The 14,608-nt window shown below is 34.5% G+C and overlaps 1 protein-coding gene across 1 annotated transcript in view; it reads left to right on the top strand.

Moving 5' to 3' along the window:
* The window catches only part of LOC134232841 (alkylglycerol monooxygenase-like), a 31,546-nt gene that overhangs the window by 3,895 nt on the left and 13,043 nt on the right, over positions 1–14,608 (top strand). The gene's annotated exons all lie outside the window — the stretch shown is intronic.

Raw genomic sequence — 14,608 nt, 5'->3', positions numbered from 1 at the left:
TAGAGGTCAATATAATGTGGGCGGGGCATCAGGTCCACCATAGTTCAGAGGACTATAACCTTGTGACTGCCCTCAGACAGTCGGCACTTCACAGATATGTTGGATGGGTAAGAGTTATCGTCCTTGCTAGAAAGAGTTAGCGCTCCTGAGCTATTATGAATGTTGCTGTCTTAACCTGAAATGTCACATCACTGCATTAGATTCCATCAATATATCATACAGAGACTTTCCTCCTCAAGTAACTTTCCCTTCTTTTTCCATTGAAAAAGAAGTATTTAATGAATTGTGATAGATTTGAAATAGCGTGTGTTTATTACTATTATTATATTAGCTATTTACAATTTAAGTATGCACAAAAAATACAACAGAGGAGATATCTTTTTTTATGAAACAAAATGAAAAATTGAAAAAAATATGTGTAAGAAATAAATTAAAACAGAATTCATTAAAATAAGAATCTGTTTCATAGAATTTTTTAGCAAGGATTGCTTATGTAATTAGATTAGAATTTAGATTAGAATACCTTTGTATTACTGACCACCTTGTGTATATTATCATGAGAAATCCATTGTTTACCATTCTAACACTTTATTGTAATATAACCACACAGGCCAGGCAATCATTTTGGTTCTCTGCTAGTTAAATGTCAAACTTCTCATAGTGTAAACTTGTAAGGCATTCCAATGAAATTAAGTTTGACCACAATGGCTACATTGACTCTGAACTTTAAGATGTGGCAATTGATTCATAGTCCTGCAGATATATATGAAGTGTGATGGTCTTCAAAATAGGCATAAACAAAATTACAGACGAAATAAACCCACAGTGACAGATGGATGATTCTTTAAAATCTCAACCTTTTAACTAGAGGTATAATGTTACTGTGAAAACTTTGAAATAATCTGTTTTACGGTTTATCTTTGCTTTTATAAAACCAATTTTCTGTTAAGTCAGACAACGCAATTAAAGTCTAAGAAATTGAAGAACATTTTTTTCTCAATCCAACAAATATCGTTATTGGGACCTCGGTTAATAATTGTACAATTTTGTTACGCAGAAGCATCCAGAATGCTGGTTTATGTCAGCGTAATGTCTTCTTGTTAGGAAACTTGTTTCTGCTTTATAGGTCTTAAGAAAGGTCTTTAAAATGTTAATTACAAATTTATTGTTAATGAAATAACATTTAAATAAAAAGAATAAGCCTTATAAAGCTTCCCCAAACTCTCTATCCAATGCAGAAATGTAGATCCCTATAATGAGTAAACGTCAATTAAAAGAAACAGGTATTTTATATTTTTAATAAATAGCAATGATATGCATAAAAATCTTGTAATTGTTTATTAGTTGCTTTTCCTTAAAAAAAAATAATTGATTCAGTCGCCAATTTGTTTTTGTATCCACTTTCGCGCGATCTCTTGAAAACTACGGAAATACTAATACATGAACATGGTTTAAACACGATGCCCTGGAAATTCTAGAGGTGGGATCAGGTGCCTAGGAGGAGTAAGCATCCCCTGTTGACCGGTCACACCGCCACAAACCCCGTGTTTTATGTTAACGGAACATTTCTAACTCAAATTTAGTATAAAAACTTTTTAAGTCAACGGAACATTTCTAAGTAAAATTTAGTATAAAAACTTATAACAATTGATATGAAACAAGTCTGTAAGCTTAAATACTACCCAGTGATACGACCCAGTGATACATTTTATTTGTAACATTAACAAGGTCATACCAACGACGATAGAATATTATCAAAATGCTGAATGAGAAAAGAATTCAATTTTCATATCCAAAATACAATATAATATTTCTATAGCGCGTTATAATGAAGATACTAGTACTCTAGTGCACTTAATATTAAAATATACATACTGTAAGTATACAAAATGGAGAACAAACCACTTATACAAATACATATATTTGTGCGTAAAAAATAGTATAATTAAAAGATATTATATAAACTAAAAGACTAAGAAATATTACTAATGTTATGCGCATTATCTGTGTCACACACCATGCCAAACTCGAACCCATAACCTTGACTTAAAATAAAAAAAAAATATTTCAGAGTTTTAAAGGAAATAGTTTGCAGAGTTAACAAGCAAATTCAAAGAATTATGTTCCCCCGCTTTCGGTGTCTTTGTGGGTGAGATATAATTTTTTGATGACATTTTATGTCAAATATGAATGCCCTATCGTATGTCATTTGGAAATTATCACCGAAATTGATTTTTAGAAAAAAAAAAATAAGATTAATCGTGAAGGTCAAGGGGTCAGAAATCATCATGCTCGGAAATATCTTGTCACAGGCAGTGCATATATGAAATACGAAAGCTCTATATCTTATCAATCAAAAGTAACTGTATAAGTAAAAATTAACAATTTTGAAAAGTAGGTCAAACTTCGAAACTTTTAGGTCAAGGTCACAAGAACAAAAATCATAGTGTATTTAGAAAGGTTATGTCACAGGCAATACACAGATTTAATATGAACGCCCTATCTCTTCTCATTCAGAATTCATGACCAAGGTTAAAGTTTTTTGAAAAGTAGGTCAAGGTTAAGGTCACATAGTCAAAAATCATAGTGTTTTTAAGCATGTTAGGGGGGTCTTGTCGCAGGTAATACACATTTTGGTATAAAATCCCTATCTCTTCTCATTCAAAAGTTATGGCCAATTCAAAGTAATGTTTAAAGTTTTTATAAGTAGGTCAAACTTGAAGGTCAAGGTAGCCACGTCAAAAATCAAAGTGTATTTAGAAAGATCTTATCACAGGTAATATACATGTTTAATATGAAAGTTCTTTCTCTTCTCATTCAAAAGATATATCTAAGGTTAAAGTTTTTGTGACGTCGAGACATACAGCCAGACTGACAGAGGGACAGACGAATGAGATTTAATGTCCCCTCGCTTTCGCGAAAGCGGGGGACAAAAAAAAAATCCGCGGAGACCAGAGGTGCAGTGTACAATGTATGAACTGCTACTGTGTTTGACAGTTTCTGTTACAGAATACCCAAACTTCCAACAACGTTAACATTACATAATTTTTAACAACAACAAGATGTGTTTGTGAAACACTATGCGCCCGGCGGCAACAAATTTTAAAAAAAAACATATTTTTAGCATATAGATCACAGTCAAGGTCACAAGGTCATTGATCTGTGTCATTTGTAAGAACTTGATTAGTGAAGTATACATACCAAATACGAAGTCTCTATCTCTCATGGTTCAAAAGTTATCTTGAAGGTTCAGAAAAGCTATTTTTAGCATATAGGACACAGTCAAGGTCACAAGGTCATTGACCTTGGTGTCTTGTGAAAGGGCTTAATTAGTGGAGTATACATGTCAAATATAAAGTCTCTATCTTTCTTCGTTCAAAAGTTATGGCGAAGGTTAAAATTTGTTGTCAAAAAAGCTATATTTAGCGTATAGGTCACAGTCAAGGTCACAAGATCATCGACCATGGTGTCATTTAAAAGAGCTTAATCAGTGGTGATTGCATACCAAATAAGAAGTCTCTATCTTTTATGGTTCAAAAGTTATGGCGATAGTTAAAGATTGCAGAAAAAATATTTTAGCATAGACAGTCAAGGTCACAAGGTCATTGATCTTGGTGTCATTTGAAAGAGCTTAGTTAGTGGTGTTTGCGTACTAAATATGAAGTCTCAACCATTCATGGTTCAAAAGTTATGGCGAAGGTTAAAGTTTGCAGACAAACAGATAAACAGACGGACAGACAGACAGAAAGACAGGACAAAAACAATATACGCCTCGGATCTTTCGATTCGGGCGCATAAAAATAGATTTTTTTGTAGTTCATTACGTTAAATGTTCACATGTTCATTTATGGAACGCCGTCACTGCCTTATAGCAGCACACAACATTGCATTGCGTCAACCTTCCACTACATTATGTCAACACTTTATGACATCTACTCACACTACTATTGCATTTTGTCAATCTTCCATTACATTATGTCAACTCTTTATGACATTAACCCACACTACTATTGCATTATGTCAACCTTCCATTATACTATGTCAACTCTTTATGACATTAACCCACAATACTATTGTATTATGTCAACCTTCCATTATATTATGTCAACTCTTTATGACATTAACCCACACTACTATTGCATTGTGTCCGACTTCCATTACATTATGTCAACTCTTTATGACATTAATGTCAGTCTTCCATTACATTATGTCAACTATTTATGACATTAAGCCACACTACCCTTGTATCGTGTCAACTTTCCTTTACATTATGTCAACACTTGATGACATTTACACATACTACAATTATATTTTGTCAACTTGCATTTCGTTATGTTTACTGTTCATGACATTTAATTAAACAATAATTACACTGTGTCAACCTTTCATTACATTATCTCAATTCTTTATGATATTATGTGAAAAGCTCATGTCATACATGTACTGTGCGCACTCTTCTACATTATGTCGATTCACTATTACGTTATGCGAACACGTGTATCCTCGGCCTTTATATGAGCATAACGTATTTTCCGCGTTCCGAAAGCACTAATATTGGAGGGAGAGAAAAAAGAAATTCTCTGCGATTTTGGAATGGCATCTTTAATAAAAACTTTAAGCGACAAAAGATTGACAACCTTGAAACGTGCAAAGCCTTAACACTGCGACTGTGCATTAAAGTCACGTCGAAATTCAATGGCGTTAAACTTCTGATCTTACTAAGAACATTGTCATCAGATTTTTGTTCAGTCTTTAACTTTCCCTTTTTTTAAAAGTGTAAACACATCGAATAACACACGTGTACTGGTGGGTTGGGTTGGGGGCAGAAATCCCGCCCTACCATCTTAAGTGACCAAAATATACATAAAATTCATAAATTTATTGGTTTTACTTTGTAGGACATTGCATTAGTTTCACATTAAGTTTAGCTGAATTACTAGTAAGTTGAAAACTTTTTTTCTATAAAACTATAAAGCCTGAGAGCTTCTCTTCTTTCCTCCTTGGTCTCCAAACATTGGAGTCGGAAGCAAATTGAAAGTGTTGGAGGGGCCTAAGTGTAATAAATTTTTTTATACCTTCATAAAAAACCTGACAAGCAAAAAGAAGAGGGGGGAGGGGGGGGGGGGGAGGTTCGAACTTCACTATCATTTTTTTTCTCAAACAACACCACTTTCGACATTATTTTAACCCTTAACTACAACGTGTCTGTGGAAAGTGATTGGGGGGGGGCTTAAGCTACGCAGCGATGTTCATTGTCTATAATGAGTCTATCTGAGGAAAAAAAGTGGGGCGGGGGGGGCTTAGCCCCCCTCAGCCCCCCGGTTCCGACGCATATGCCAACCATATACCGTCCCCCTTCCTTGTTCAAGATTCCCATATCCGCCACTGCTATGTGCCCATTCATGCTTACTAACTAAGGCATATTCAATTGATTTAGATGAGGGACTGGTAGATTTTTGTAATAGAATTCTGACCCTAGAATGGTTGAAAAAATTTCTAATTCCAGTGACGTAGCATCTTTTTTGAAAGGGGAGGTCAGCCAGAAAAAAAATAATATTAATTTGCCCGAAAAAACTTGACAAGCCCAAAAAATTGTCCAAGCCCGAAAATCCTATTTCGGGGAGGGGGGATTCAAACTTCGATCAGTCCTATTTTTTTTTCAGATATACTGCATTGCCCTCAGTGGACTATACTTCAACAAAAAGTGGGGGTAGGGCTGTACTTTCAATGAACATTACTTTTTCTTTAGTAAATTTATGTCTGGGAAAAGGTGGGGGCTGTTATACTTCCTAAGCAATCAGGACCCCCCACCCCAACCCCCTCTTAACAGTCTTTAAAACAGTCGTCAACATTCATTGTATACTAGATATACAGCTTTGAGATAATGTAAATGTATTTTTACATCAGGTAATGCAAATGCACTTTTGGAATCAACATGATAACTAGATGCTGTCATGAGACAGTAATACCCGCACTAAGGTGTTTGCCTCTAAATGCACACTCCTCTAAAATTAGGCTTTACCAAAGAAAAAGTCAATATAATTTAATAATTTACATAATAGGGCCTCCATGTATTCATCAAATTGAGCATAATATTCTCAAGTGAACATGTGACCCGTCACCATGGGCCTCGATCTTATAGGTACATGTATTTCATATTCATAATTCATTACCAGTCTGAAATTAAACAACAGAATTCTATTAATGATGTAAATAAGGTTTGAAACAAGGGGGGGGGGGGTAAATTTTTGGCCCATAATTAAAACTTTTTAAATCTATTTTCTCATATAGATCAACAACAAATATTATTCAAATTAGTTTAAAGCGTTTTTGATGATTTTTTCCAAAATGTACAAACTTTTTTTATACTTGATTAGGCAGAAACACCTTGAAAGCTGCCATATACCATTTATACCCAATCAATTTAGTCAACCCCCACCCTTCTCCCATCAACACACATACGCGCAAACACACCCTATTTTCCTGTTTTTGGAAGTAGGCCTAGATGGCAAAGTTAAGATAAAACATCTTTTGTAAATAATAATTTTAAATTTGTTCTTATACTGTAAATGTATCTGAAGACCTGCATCACATTGGGCTTGCGTCACGTACCTAACTTAAGTACTAGTTTTACCATTATCATTTTTAGATAGAACTGCACGTGCAGTACTAGGCCTAGTGTTGTGTACACATCATTGCATGTATGTCAGTTGGAATTATTTTGTGTTTAATTGGATTATATTTCATGAAGTTGGAGCTATGGCAGTCGGTAAGTACACGTTTTGGAATAGATTTGGGTAAAATAGTCTGAAATGCAACTGGTTAGGTTAAAGTTTAAAGGATCAAAGGTCATCCGATGCTGCAATAAGACGAATTTCACATTCTAAAGAGTTATCGCCCGTTATCGACGTTACATTCAGTTACAAAATACAGAATTTTTTTCTGAGAGGGAGGGGGGGACTTCCAGACCAGAATTTTCTGAGAAGCAAATAAATGGAGAAGTTATGGTGGTGTCTGTTTTCTAGGTTGGAGGGCATCCAAAGTCTTTTTTATATTATAGTCCTGCAAATTCGGGGGGGGGGGTTCTCAAGATACACTTCCAGTCCCTGTAAACAGTAATGGCAAATGATCATGTGACTCCAAAATAGTAGGAAACTTTTTCCATTTGACAATACATAATTTTGCGCTTTTTGTGTTATTATGTTATGTAAATTTAATGGTATAAAGGTTTTGAACCCCCTGGAGGTCATCCCCACTCTCCTAATGATTCTAACTGGAAATGTTCACAATATGACTGCATTAAATGAAATAAAAGTGCATCAATGATAAGATTGCTTGACATTTCATTCATCAACCTATCCTCCTAGAATTAGGAATGAAAATCATTCAAAGAGATGGACCACATTAAAGTATTTGTATATAGGCTATTAACATATTTTTTTAAAAATGTAAAACAAGCAGTAGTTTGCATACATGTCATGAATATAAACAGGGGTCTGGGATGGGGTGAAGGGAAGTATCGAGTTCCTGTCTCTTTACGTCTTAATGGTTGAAAACTCCTAAAATGAATGTTGACCTCAAATCCGACTTGTCCTCATTATTTTTCAAGTGGGGGTGTCTTGAGTGAAAAATTCCTGAGAGGGATGTTTAACAACAAACAAACAATTAAATGACATAAAAACACAATATTGATTTGCGTTAAGAAATATGCAGGGGATTTTTTCCATCATAAATCTTCTTCTCAAGAACAGCAAGGGCATTATTGTCCCCCGTTTTGGGGGAAAGGGAGGGAAATTATACACTTATTTAATGACTACGAGGTAAACTGTGAGTCAAACTGTTGTCCCGAGGTAGTGGGGGAGACCTGGGAAACTGTTGCCCAAGGCCGAAGGCCAAGGGCAACAGTTTCCCAGGTCTCCCCCACGTACTACTGAGGGACAACAGTTTGACTGTTTCATCGAGTAGTCATTGAATAAGTGTTTTATTACCTAACCTACTATATAATTAATTAAATTGTAATAAAAACACACAAACAATCAATAAAAAGTTTTCACAATTGTTTATTCACATACTTGTCTATTAATTAGCTGAATACATAATATAAAGATCTTAAGCGACTAAATTAATATTTTTATTTTAAAGTAATACTTAATAAATTTATTGTTTGTGTGTTTTGTTTAAATTTAATTCATTATAGAGCAGGTAAATAGTGATGTCGTGATCATCAAAACGCTTGAATATCACAATGACGCTTTAACCAGTCAACAGTTCATTCTGTGGACCGGTCAACAGTTCACTGTTTCATGATCACGCAAAAACATAAAGTAAACCGTGAAACAGTTCAAAATGCCTAATTATAATTTAGATAGTAAGTTAGGTAATAATAAATCTTATTTGTCTGTCAGTTTGGCCATCTTTGACAGTATGTGCATCTGTCACAACAAATTTAACCTTGATCATAACTTTTGAATAATATGAGATAGGGCTTTTATATTTCACATGTACATTACCACAAAACTTTCTAAATGTACTATGATTTTTTAACCCAAGTGAGACCTTGACCTCAAACTTTTACCTACTTTCCAAAAAATAACATTTTAAATTAATCATTTTGAAAGAGAAAAGATATGGCATTTAAATTATACATGTATATTACATGTGAAAAGACTTTTCTAAATATATCATGACTTTTGACTTTCTGATCTTGACGTAGAAGTTTAACCTACTTTTCAAAAATATTATATTATATATTTATATATATATATATATATAACTTTTGATTGAAAAGAGATGGGTCTTTCATATTTGACATGTACTTTACCTGCAACAAAATATTTCGAGCATGCGATGATTTCCCCCCTTTGACCTAATTTTCATAAAGTGACATATGATAGGGATTAGGGCTGTATCAATATATCGATATATCGATACGTATCGATATTCAAGAAATATATCGTATCGAAAAGTAACTTCCAATACGTATCGGACTGACAGTTTTTCTTCAAATTCTGTTTAAAAGATTGGAATTTCAATCACCAAAGATTATATTTTACTTTTTTGAATTAAAACCTTCAATAATTATATAATTTCTAAGGAAATAACCCAGTTTTTATTATTATTACCAAATACAAAGAGGAATTTTTTTGAACATGTTGATTTTACTGTCATCAAAAATTTTAATTGAAGTGTTATCTTTTAAGACAATGAGACAAGAACTTAAAAATGGGTAATAAAACACTTAATTGTTATGAAATGTATGCATTGAATTGATTTAGAAGCCTTTTCTGATGGACTTGTTTCAGAATCCAATATATCGCATATCGCTTTAAAAAATATTGTATCGTATCGTATCGAAATTTTTGGCTCAATACACAGCCCTAATAGGGATGCATATTTGATACACAATCTGCCATAAATTATGGCATCCCATTCACTTAAACACAGAAAGCAAAGGACCACAATTCTTTGAATTTGCATGTATAATCTTGATATGGAAACAATTCCTCATATAATGTATATTCAAGTTTTTTATGCTACGCCATGATTAGGAATACATGTATTAGTTTTTGTCATGTCCGTCCTCCACCCTTCCATCTGTCTTTCCATCGAGCTCAAAGAAATTACTTTCTAGATATTTTATCAAAGTTCATATGCTGATGCATATACTGATGTAAACTATCCAACTGTGGCAATATTTTTTATGCGCCCGGATCGATAGATCCCGGGCATATATTGTTTTTGTCCTGTCTGTTTGTCTGTTTATCTGTTTGTCTGTTTGTCTGTTGTCAACTTTAACTTTGGCCATAACTTTTGAACAATAAGAGATAGAGACTTCATATTTGGTATGCATACTCCACTATTAAAGTCCTTTCAAATGACATCAAGGTCAATAACCTTGTGACCTTGACTGTGACCTATATGCTAAAAATAGTTTTTTCCACTGTTTGTCATAACTTTTTAACCATAGGAGATAGGGACTTGATATTTGGTATGCGTACTCCTCTAATAAAGCCCTTTCAGTTGACAACAAGGTCAATGATCTTGTGACCTTGACTGTGACTTATATGCTAAAAATAGCTTTTTACACTTTTTGCCATAACTTTTGAACCATAGTAGATAGGGACTTCATATTTGGGATGCATACTCCACTGATTAAGTTCTTTCAAATGACACCACGGCCAGTGACCTTGTGACCTTGACTGTGACCAATATGCTAAAAATATATTTTTTGAACTTTGTTTCCGCCGGGCGCATAGTGTTTCACAAACACATCTTGTTTACCTTTACTTTCCTTTGACCTTTACTTAACTTTTCTTTTAACACCACGGCCAGTGACCTTGTGACCTTGACTGTGACCAATATGCTAAAAATATATTTTTTGTGATCTTGACATCACTGTCTTAGACTAGATCAGTTTTGAATAAACAGTTCAAGATATATTAATCAAACTTCATATGCTAATACATACTGATGAGAGCTATTATTGCATTAACTTATTTTGACCTTGAATTTTCTTTTGACCTTGACCTCAGTTTTTGAAATATGTGTTTATCTAAGTTTCAAATAAACCATTAATTATATTTTTATCAAAATTCATTTGATAATAGTAAATTCACACTGATGTAAGCTTTTCAGCTAGAACAACATTTTGACCACAACCTTTCCTTTGACTTCTCTTTTCTTAAAACAAAGTGTTAAGCTCACTTTTATTAAATCATTAAAGATATTTTTATCAAACATAATAAGCTAATATGTATTAGTGAGAGCTATTCAGTGCATCAAAAACTTCATCTTGCACATTCCTGTGACCTTGACCTCCCTCCTCTTTAATATGTATTTTGCTTAGTTTTTAAGAAATAATTTAAGACATCTTTATGTTTAACATGCACTTATACCTAATTTGATGAGAATTTATTATCTATATCCAATTTATTTATATTTTAGTTTCAATTCTGAAAAAAAAAACTGTTTAAGATATTTTCATCAAACTTTATACACAAATACAAATTTTAGTTTTTAGTTTTTAGCTCACCTGAGCTGAAGGCTCAAGTGAGCTTTTCTGATCATATTTTGTCCGGCGTCCGTCTGTCTGTCTAGCTGTCTGTAAACTTTTCACATTTTCGACTTCTTCTCAAGAACCACTGGGCCATTTCAACCAAACTTGCCACAAAGCATCCTTGGGTGAAGGGGATTCAAGTTTTTTCAAATGAAGGGCCATGCCCTCATTCAAGGGGAGATAATTGGGAATTAATGAAAATTTGGTGGCATGTTTTAAAAATCTTCTTCTCAAGAACCACTATGCCAGGAAAGATGAAACTTATGGGTTAACATCCTCAGGTAGTGAATATTCAAATGTGTTCAAATCATGACCCCCGGGTTAAGGGCAGGGCCAAAATGGCCGACTAAAGTTTTATATAGAAATATATTGAAAAATTCTTTAAAAATCTTCTTCTCAAGAACCACTGTGCCAGGAAAGATGAAACTTATGGAGTAACATCCTCAGATAGTGTAGATTCAAGTTTGTTCAAATCATGACCCCCGGGGGTAGGGCAGGGCCAAAATGGCTGATCAAAGTTTTACATAGAAATATATAGGAAAATTCTTTAAAAATCTTCTTCTCAAGAATGACAAAGCCATAATTCATCAAATTTATATGGAAGCATCCTCAGGTAGTGAAGATTCAAGTTTGTTCAAATCATGACCCTGGGGGTAGGGCGGGGCCAAAAAGGCCGACCAAAGTTTTACATAGAAATTTATGGGAAAATTCTTTAAAAATCTTCTTCTCAAGAATGACAAATCCATAATTCATCATATTTATATGGAAGCATCTTCAGGTAGTGTAGATTCAAAAATTTGTACAAATCATGACCCCAGGGGGTAGGGTGGGGCCAAAATGGCCGACGAAAGTTTTACATAGAAATATATGGAAAATTCTTTGAAGAAAAGCAAATCCATGATTGATCATGGGATTACTTTTGGATTTTAACTTTTCAATTATAAACCAATTTCTACTTTTTCTTAGCTTCAGTACTCAGGTGAGCGATGTGGCCCATGGGCCTCTTGTTTAATGTACCATTAGTAATACACATCTGGCGGGACATTCATGTCCTATAGACATATTTCTAGTTTTTCAAATCATCACCTCAGGCTAGGGTCAGGCCACAATTAGGGATCAAAGTTTTTTTTAGGAATAAAAGGAAACACATCTTTAAAGTTCTTCTTTTCAGGAACACCAAGAGCATGATTAATATGGAAATATTCTCAAGAGGTGTAGATTCAAGTTTGTACAAATCATGACCACCAGGGTTAGGGAGGTGCCATATTATTCCAGCCTCTTTTTGCCATCCATATGAAAATTCAAATTTTGAAACCATTTTACACATACACAAAACAAACCAATCATTTTCTAAATGATCATGGTTTAAAGCTATTGCAGCATAAGATATTAGGGAAGTTCTTGAAAGCAGGGTGATTAAACATGTCAAATATATGTAAAAAAAAATATATATAAAAATTCTACCTCGATTTGATCCCCATCCCCCCACCCCCCGGGCAAAATGAAAATTCCGAAACCTTACTGCACATCTACATGACACCACCAACCATCTCTTAAAATATGATAAGGCTGCTGAGTAAAATGTAGAAGGAGTTCAGGGAAGAAGGGGCTTTTTGTATAAAAAAACGTCATTTTTCGACCCCCATTTGATCCCCCGGGGCAAAATCAAAATTCCGAAACCTTACTGCACATCTACATGACACCACCAACCATCTCTCAAAAGATGATTAGGCTGCTGAGTAAAATATAGAAGGAGTTCAGAGAAGAAGGGGCTTTTTGTATAAAAAACGTCATTTTTCGACCCCCATTTGATCCCCTGGGGCAAAATCAAAATTCCGAAACCTTACTGCACATCTACATGACACCACCAACCATCTCTCAAAAGATGATTAGGCTGCTGAGTAAAATGTAGAAGGAGTTCAGGGAAGAAGGGGCTTTTTGTATAAAAAACATCATTTTTCGACCCCCATTTGATCCCCCGGGGCAAAATCAAAATTCCGAAACCTTACTGCACATCTACATGACACCACCAACCATCTCTCAAAAGATGATTAGGCTGCTGAGTAAAATGTAGAAGGAGTTCAGGGAAGAAGGGGCTTTTTGTATAAATAACATCATTTTTCGACCCCCATTTGATCCCCCGGGGCAAAATCAAAATTCCGAAACCTTACTGCACATCTACATGACACCACCAACCATCTCTCAAAAGATGATTAGGCTGCTGAGTAAAATGTAGAAGGAGTTCAGGGAAGAAGGGGCTTTTTGTATAAAAAACGTCATTTTTCGACCCCCATTTGATCCCCCGGGGCAAAATCAAAATTCCGAAATCTTACTGCACATCTACATGACACCACCAACCATCTCTCAAAAGATGATTAGGCTGCTGAGTAAAATGTAGAAGGAGTTCAGGGAAGAAGGGGCTTTTTGTATAAAAAACGTCATTTTTCGACCCCCATTTGATCCCCCGGGGCAAAATCAAAATTCCGAAACCTTACTGCACATCTACATGACACCCCCAACCATATCCCAAAGGATGATTAAGCTACTGTGAAAAATGTAGGAGGAGTTCAGGGAAGAAGGGGCTTTTTGTATAAAAAACGTCATTTTTCGACCCCCATTTGATCCCCCGGGGCAAAATCAAAATTCAGAAACCTTACTGCACATCTACATGACACCCCCAACCATCTCCCAAAGGATGATTAAGCTACTGTGAAAAATGTAGGAGGAGTTCAGGGAAGAAAAGTGTGACAGACGGACGGACGGACGGACGGACGGACGGACGGACGGACATGAGTAACAACAATATACCCGAACTTTCTTTCGAAAGTGCGGGTATAAAGAGTTAACACAATATAAAGCTATTTTTAGATCACATAAGAAAGAGTTGACTTAACTTTATAATATATCCACATCACGGTATGGAGTTTTGACATAATGTAATAAAGTGTTGATATAATATAAAGATATGTTCACATTATGTTATACACATTTTACACCACGTAATAAAGCACTGACATAAAGGTAAGATGTGTTCACCTCACATCATAATGCTCTCGCCGTAAAATCAAGATAAATCCATATCACGTAATAATGCTTTGATATAATAGAAATAAACACTCTCAAAAAGGAATGGATTTTTGACTTCGTGTAATGATAAGTTTAATTATAAAACACAATTTACTTGACGTAATGCAATTTTGACCTCACACATTAAAGAAATGAAATGATGTAAAGAAACATTCATTTCACGTAATAAAGTTTTTAACTCAATGTAAACACATTATCACTTCACATAATTAATTTTTTACTTCAAGTTATGAAGTGCTGACATAATGAAAGGATGTATTTACTTCATGTAATGCAGCATTGGCATGATGTTTAAGATATTTTTACATCATCTCATAAAAAATTGACATAACGTAAAGATATGTTCACATCACGTTATGAAAAATTGACATAATAAATGCATAGTTGTATGCTATAAGGCAGTGATGGCGTTCCATATTCATTTGTTTAATTGTTTATTGAACTGTACCCCATGTTGGGGGCTTG

The sequence above is a fragment of the Saccostrea cucullata genome, unplaced genomic scaffold (genome assembly GCF_032062105.1).
Source record: "Saccostrea cucullata isolate Sc308-1 unplaced genomic scaffold, CSIRO_AGI_Scuc_v1 ctg307, whole genome shotgun sequence".
In the NCBI taxonomy this organism is placed as follows: domain Eukaryota; kingdom Metazoa; phylum Mollusca; class Bivalvia; order Ostreida; family Ostreidae; genus Saccostrea; species Saccostrea cuccullata.
The sequence above is the reverse complement of the archived record's forward strand: the minus strand, read 5'-3'. Positions and strand labels throughout refer to the sequence as shown.